The sequence below is a fragment of the Globicephala melas genome, chromosome 17, assembly GCF_963455315.2.
Source record: "Globicephala melas chromosome 17, mGloMel1.2, whole genome shotgun sequence".
Lineage (NCBI taxonomy): Eukaryota > Metazoa > Chordata > Mammalia > Artiodactyla > Delphinidae > Globicephala > Globicephala melas.
In genome coordinates this window covers 37,794,760-37,802,613 of record NC_083330.1, presented here as the reverse complement: position 1 = coordinate 37,802,613, position 7,854 = coordinate 37,794,760, and the positions used below count along the sequence as shown (strand labels likewise).

The following is a 7,854-nucleotide window of genomic DNA, read 5'->3' as shown; positions in this document are numbered from 1 at the left end:
CGCGATCGGCGCCGGCGTCCCGGAGCGCGGAAGCGAGAGAGAGAGGTGCCCCGGCACCCACCCGCGCCCAGCGGCCGGCGCGTCCACCTGCGTGCTCCTGCCCGCGCGAGCGTCTGGAACGCGGCGGAAGGCTGGGGGCTGCCGGGCCTCTCCGCGTCCTGCGGCAACCCGCCACCAAACTCCCGCCTCCGTCCCTACATGCTGGACTGTGAGCAAAGTTTGCAGGAGAAAAGCGGGTCAAACGGTAACGAGGAGGGAGGGAAAACTGGAGGCCAGTGGGGCCAGTCTCTGCTTATGCGACGCTGAGTCTTAGAAACTGTGCTCATCTTGTCCACTTCTCTGTGTTGAAGCCTAACTTGTGGGCTCTTGGAAGGAGCAGTGCTTTCCGCCTTATTCATTTATTCAGCTTTTCACTTATTCAGCAAATATTTACTGAGTTCCCATTTTGTGGAAAAAGTAATGTTCGACACTGGGAATAATACAAAGATAAGAATCCCCTCTCCGCCCGTAACCTTCCCGGCCCTGAAGGGCCTTAGAGTTTGATGAGGAGACACTTAAACCTTTGCGATATAACCCGAGATAAATAACAAACAAAACCCCCTATCCTTGGCCTTCACTTCTGCTGCTCTTCCAAGTAAACACCATCAGGACTAAATCTAGGCTTTATTTCTTTCAAGAACCCTACCGTGACAATTTGCACTCTTCCCTCTTCCAGACAGCGTTAGGGCCCCCTTCCAAAGTCGTGTATTCTGTTGATTTTGTACTGTGTCCCGTAGTCTAGACTTTTGAGCTCTTGGAGGCAGAGGCAATGTAATCTTGGCCTTGTGTTCCTCACCACTTGGTGCTGATAAAACTTTGTTTTGGACAAACGGATGTCCCCCGTCCTATGTTACCTCTCTTACAGAACTTTTATTCTCTCATGTTACAGTGTATGCCTCTCTTCTCCCCTTGCATTCATTCAGGAAGTTATCCATTGACTGCCTGGTGTGTTCCAGATGTTATGCCGAGCTCTGAGCATGGAGTGGTAACTTAAAACCAGAATAGTCTTTACTCTTACAGAGCCCACTTGGAGGGATAGACACTAATCAAACAAATATTGATACATGTAAGATTGTAACTGAGTTGTGTGCTATTGTATCAGTTTTTGCTGTGTAGCAAACCACCACAAAACCTAGTGGCTTACAGCAATGCTTTAGCTAACTCGGGATTCCGTGAGTGAGCTGGGTGGTTTTTCTACTTTGGGTTTGCTCAGCTGGGCTCTTTCATACATTCCTGGTCAGCTGGCGGGTCTGCTGGTGGCTGGATGATCTAGGATGGTCTCGCTACCAAGTCTTCTGGTGGGAAGGCTGTCAGCAGGGGCAAAAAAGGCAACATGTTAGTAGCCACTTCTGCAATGTGACACAAGTACTAAGGAAAAATAGATGACACCAAGAGAGCATGTACTGAATATAAACGTTTGTTTTGAACTATTTGGGGAAAGGACTAAAGTGATGTTTGAGCTGAGATCCAATAATTGGGAAGGGGGTAACTAGGTGAAGAGGGAAGGAAAAACAGTCCAAAGAGAGGGATAATACAGGCAAATTGCCCTCCCCCCTCCACCCCATTCCCATCTATACCTCAACTTCATGTTTCAGAAAATGGTACCAACCTCCAGCTGATTGTTCTAGTCAGAAACCTAGCAGTCATCCTTTCTTTTCCCCAGGCATGCTGGCAGTTCTCACCTGTTCTACCTCCAAAACATATCCTGAACCATTCCTTCTTCATTTCTACATCACCGTAATCCAAACTACTGGCATCATTCACCTTTACTGCAAACCCTTCTTACTGGTCTCTTCATGTCCGTAGTTACACACTGAAGTGCAAAATAAAAGATGTGGGTCAGATCACGCCAACCTTTCAGAGCCTCTGCTGGATGCGTCTGAATGTTTGTGTCTCCCCAAAATTCATATGTTGAAATCCTACCCACTAAGGTGATGGTATTAGGATGTGGGGCCTTTGGAAGGTGCTTAGGGCATGAGGGCAGAGACCTCGTGAATGGGATTAAGTGCTCTTATACAAGAGACTCCGGAGAGCTCCCTAGCTCCTTCTGACATCGTGTACTGAGCAGACGGTCTCAGCAGGCACTGAATTGGCCAGTGCCATGATCTTGGATCATGAATTGTGAGAAGTAAATTTCTGTTTTTTTTTTTTCTATGCTACCCAGTTTGTGGCATTTTTGCTATAGCAGCTCAATGGACTAAGACACACTCCCAGTGTACTTAAAATAAAATTTTAAATTCTTACTCTGGTTATTAAGGCTGTATCTCACTCTTGCCTACCTTCGCTCACTGCCCCAGTGTGCTATAGCTACAATATCTTTCTTTCTGTCTCTAGCATATATCTAGCTCATTTCAGAGTCAGTTTTGTGTTTGTTTTCTCTGCCTAGAACACTCCGTTCTCATATCTCCACATGCCTGGCCCCTTTTCATCATATAGAATTCTACTTAAAAGAGATCTAGAGAGTGAGGCTTTCTCTGATCACCTAGCTGTTACCATATCACCCTTTTTTGTTTCCTTTGAAGCACATGCTACTCTCTATTTGTTTATATGTTGTTTGCCTCCCCTGACTAGAATATATTCTCCATGAAACCAAGCACTTTGCTGTCATGTTCATGTTAGATTTCCCATACCACCACAGTCCTTGACTCATAGTAGAAACTCAGTAATTAGCTGAGTTTGCCAGTGAATGAGTGAGTGAAAACCCCATGACAGAGGGAGCATGGTGTGTGTGAGGAAATGGAAGAAAACCAGTGAGGCTGGAGTAGAGGAAGTGGGCATGATGATATGTGTTGCAGTGGGAGGGTAGGTAGGGCCAGGTCTTGTAGGGCATCTCGGCCATGCTAAGGAGTTTGGTCCTTGTATTAGTCAGGGTTCTCCAGAGAGAACCATATATATGGTTTTCTTATAAAGAATTGGCTCCTATAATTATGGAGGCCAATTCCCAAGATTTGTAGTCAGCAAGCTGGAAACCCAGGAGAGCTAATGGCATGAATTCCAGTATGAAAGCTATTAGGCTCAAGACCCAAGAAGAGCTGATGTTTCTGGCTGGGTCTGAAGACTGGAAAAAACCAAAATCTCAGCTCACACAGTCAGGCAGGAGGAAATCCCTCTTCCTCAGCCTTTTTGTTTTTGTCAGGTCTTAAATTGGTTGGATGAGGCCCACCCACATTAGGGAGGGCAATCCCTTTTCCTCGGTCTACCAATTCAAATGTTGAGCCCATCCAGAAACACCCTTACAAACACACCCAGAGTAATGTTTAGCCAAATGTCTGGGCATCCTGTGGCCTAGTCAAGGTGACACAGATTAACCATCAAAGTCCTTATCTTGGTATCTATGTGAAGATATTGATGTGCTATAGCAAGGACTATCTTATTCATCATGTAACTCATATCTTTTAGCAGATGCCTCATATATAGTATAGTAATTGTTGAATAAATATATATTGAAGTGCACTCTTTCAGTCTCCACCCAACGAATGGGCTGAATGTGTTCTAGGAACCCTTCTCCTGACATTTAGTCTCTTTGATCTTATTCTCCTGTCAACAGACATTTCAAAACATGCATCATTACAATTGTTCTCCAGTGTTTGCACTGCTTGGAGAAACTTTCTTTCTTATAGACTATACTTTCTCCTAGGACACCTCTCATAGAAGAGGAGCTGGGGGCCTGGGGAGGCCAAGTGCCATGGCCAAGGTCACATGATGAGATAGTAGGGGAGCTGGAATTAAATCCTTTGTCTTCCCTCTCTCTCCAGTGCTCTTTCCACTGTACCAGGATCCACTCCCCCCCATTATGCTTTTTTCCAAAGTTATTAAACAAATATAAACATAAAATACTAAGTAGTCAATGAATGTCATTTCATGTTTGGAATAAGGAGAGGGTGTGCCCATCATTGGTTGTAGCATTCCAAAATCTCTCGGGATTATTGTTCCAGGTTACAAGCAGTGTAACCTGACTTTTCTTAAACTACAACTGCCTTTTCATAAACCACTATATGATATTTGTATATTTATTGTGAAAAACAGCACAATCTTATTTTGTATAATGAATAAATTCCAGTGCGGGATGGCTTAAGAAAGGTCCAGTGGAGACAAAGAGTTACATTAACTTCATTCACTCATTTATTCAGCCCTACTTACTGAGAACTCATCATGTACCAGATGCTGGATTTACCAATCTTTAATCCATGTGCTCTGAATAACGTGGAAAGAGACAGCTATACACATAACTGGATCATTAAAAATTTTTTTCTATTCTTTCTTTAGAACTTTAGAGATGATGTTTAAATTAGATTATTTTACTTAAATTATGTTATTATTTTGTTAATATTTCTCCTCCCCTACCCTTTTGTCCCATTTTATTTTTAAAAAAATATTTATTTATTTTCCTTATGTTTTTCTTTTGGCTGCGTTGGGTCTTAGCTGTGGCACACGGGATCTTTGTTGAGGCCTGCAGGATCTTTTCTTTACGCACTCTCTGCTCAGGTTTTCTCTCTAGGTACGGCATATGGGCTTCTTTCTAGCTGAGGCGTCTCGTTGAAGTGTGCGAGCTCAATAGTTGTGGCATGTGGGCTTAGTTGCCCCACAGCATGTGGGATCTTAGTTCCCTGACCAGGGATGGAACCTGCATCCCCTGCATTGGAAGGCGGATTCTTTACCACTGGACCACCAGGGAAGTCCCTGTCCCATTTTAGAAATGAAGAAAGATGTTAAATGACCAACCATGATATATTGTATTTATTTGCTAGTGTTTATGCCTAAACAATATAACTTCAGATGCAGCTGTCCCATGTTAAGAAGCTTAAGCAAATTGTTTTAATGCTGATGCACAGAAATAAAACCTCTCTCCAGTAAAATTTTAGGCTTTTTTTGGTTTGTATGATTTTATTTTTTGCTTTAAAGATTCAATACTTGAGGGGATATAGGGGCTCCTTCTAGTGGTGAATTTAGTATTTAAAATTACTTGGTCAAGCACTAGAAGCAAAGAGTATAGAATGAAACTACCCCAGAATCCTATCTCATTTAACACCAGTTTTTAAGTAGAGATCACCTATAGCCGGTTTTCTTTTTAGTAGTTAAGGGGTGGAGTATTATTAAGTGATAAAGCACATGGGCTTTGATGGACTCTGAGGTCTCATACCTGGAATTAAATTCTGGCTCCATCATTTTCTCAACTGTTAGCATGCCTCAGAACCACCTGGAGGGCATGTTAAAACACAACCTTCTAAGCCCCACCCCAGAGTTTCTGATTTGGCAGGTCTGGAGTGAGAGCCAAGAATATGCATTTATAACAAATTCTCAGGTGATACTGATGCTGCTGGTCCAGGGACCACACTTTGAGAAGCACCATCCTTGACTCCTAGAGTGATGAAACTAAGCCTTATATTCCTCAAGGTTTAGCCATAGGGTTATTGTGAGGGTTAAATGGAACAGTAGATGTTAAGCGCTTAGCATGGTACCCGACATAGTAAGTGCTCCACAGAGGTTAACTCCTAGTAATAGAGCTATCAGTGTTTTCCAATGTGAAAAATTCAAAAAATAACGTAGAACTTTTTAATAATATTGTTGTTGAGCTACTATTGTTAGCTAAGTTATATCAGTAATTTTACTTATGATTGAGTGTGCGTGACAGTGTACTAAGCATTATTAATATATCTATTAGCATCTCTCTAATTAATACATTGATCTTTATGCATATTGCTTTGAAAAATTGATATAAAACAAAACAAAAACAACACACTGAGGGTGCTATGTCAAAGAGACAGAGGGGCCAGTTGAAAGGGATCCCAATGACCAAAGTTGGGACAATTTGAGCAATAAAATAAAGTGGTAATTGATTATAACCCACATTAAAAAGTAAATATCCCTGAGTTCATGCTGAGATAAATAAATGATTGAAGGAAGGAAGGAATAAACAAACAAATAAATGGAGAAGAAGAGACAAATCTCCCGTGTTAGTAATTCCAAATATTCTCTGTAGACGCTATGCCCTCAAAGACGTGGGGGATAGCTACCCACTCCTTAAGTGTGAGCAGCACATGGTGACTTCCTCGCGAAGAGGGAAAAAAGAGTAACTTTACAGCAGAGAAACATGACACACACCACCTCAGCCAGGTGATTAAGGTCAATATCAACGGTGGTAAGTCATGTTACTAGTATGTACCCTTTATATGATGTACCTTAAACTTACGGTCTTCTTCCTGATAACCCATAACCCCAGTGTAACCATGAGAAACACATCAGATAAATCCCAGTTCAGGGATACTTTACAATATACCTGACCATTACTCCTAAAATTTGTCAAGGTCACTAAAAATAAGGAAAGTCTGAGAAACTGTCACAGCCAAGAAGACCTTAAAGAGACATGACAACTAAATGTAATGTGATATACTGGATGGGGTGGGTCCTGGAACAGGAAATGTACATTAGGTAAAAACCAAGGAAATATGAATAAGGTATGGAAAAATATAAAGCAAAACTCTTTGACTTTTAGAAAAAAAAGACATATATTTGTTATTAGAAGTAGCATCAAAACTTGAAAAGCGTAGTAAAGAAAATAAATGCCAATGCTATATGATGTTATGTTAATATTAGGTGAACATTTTTCTAGATTGATCTATCTACCTATCTAATAAATAGAGGTAGAGCATATATACACATACATATATATATACACACACATATATAAACACATAGGCATGAAGACAAGCAATCTTATAAAAATAAGATCTTTATATGTGTTTTAAAATTTTATTTGGGGCATTATTTGATTTTTTTTTTACATTATGAAATATATCAAACATACAGAAAATAATTAACTGACCCCTATAGTAGTATATTTACTGGGCGGATTTTACCATATTTGCTTCAGTTTTTTTAAATAAGCAAAAGTTCTAGATGAGTTAAAGCCCTACCCCTTCATCTTATTCCCTCTGTCCCTTTTGTCTCATAATATTGCTATCTTCAAGGTGGTGTGTATTCTTTCCATGTTTGTTTGTATATTTCTACTTTATGTGTATGTGTTTATTAATGATGTACTATTTTTATGTTTTTGAACTTTACATAACTGGTATAATATTTTATATACCTTTTTGAAATTTACTTTTTAACACAGCATTATGTTTTAGAGATTTATCCATGTTGTTACATTTCGTACTGTATAGATTTCTTTTGTATGAATAAATGACGGTGTTTTCGTTCTTCTGGTAAATATTGGTTGTTTTTTTTCCTATTTACAAAATATGCTGCAATGTATATGTACTTTATTTTCTCTAGAGTATCTGTATAGAAATGGTTTGTCTTTTCATGTTGTTTGTAATCACTTTTGCAGAGCAGAAGTTTTTAATATTAGGTCTTTAATCTAGTTGAAATTTATTTTTGTATATATTCAGAGGTTAAGATCTAATTTTATCTTTTTCTATATGGATAACCACTTGTGCCAAATTAATGTATTGAAGTTTTGGTTCAACACCCCCCCATCCTAACTGATTTTTTCTTTTTTTTTTTTTTTTTTTTTTTACTACTTCTGTCATATACCAATTTCCCATACATAGTTTTGCCTGTTTCTAGGCATTCTATTCTACTGGCCTATTTGTTTATAGCTGGACCAATTCTAAACCATTTATATTAGAGATATTCTGAATGGATTTAATTACTCGAAACAAGAGAAACTTGTTTGTTGACTTTTAAGATAAATCAAGTTGGCCTTAACGTGAAAAAAATTTTTAATGGCTGTAACCACAATTTATTTTCCTAATCCACTTTTTGGGGACAGCTTTATTGTGATATAATTTATACACCATACAATTTGCCTAT

At 39.7% G+C, this 7,854-nt stretch overlaps 1 long non-coding RNA gene across 1 annotated transcript in view; it reads left to right on the top strand.

Moving 5' to 3' along the window:
- Positions 1 to 58: 58 nt before the first annotated feature.
- LOC132593761 (uncharacterized) overlaps positions 59 to 7,854 on the top strand; it is a 138,230-nt gene continuing 130,434 nt past the window's right edge. The window contains exon 1 of the long non-coding RNA XR_009559569.1: positions 59 to 244. This is a non-coding gene — a long non-coding RNA (uncharacterized lncRNA). The remainder of the gene's footprint in view (positions 245 to 7,854) is intronic.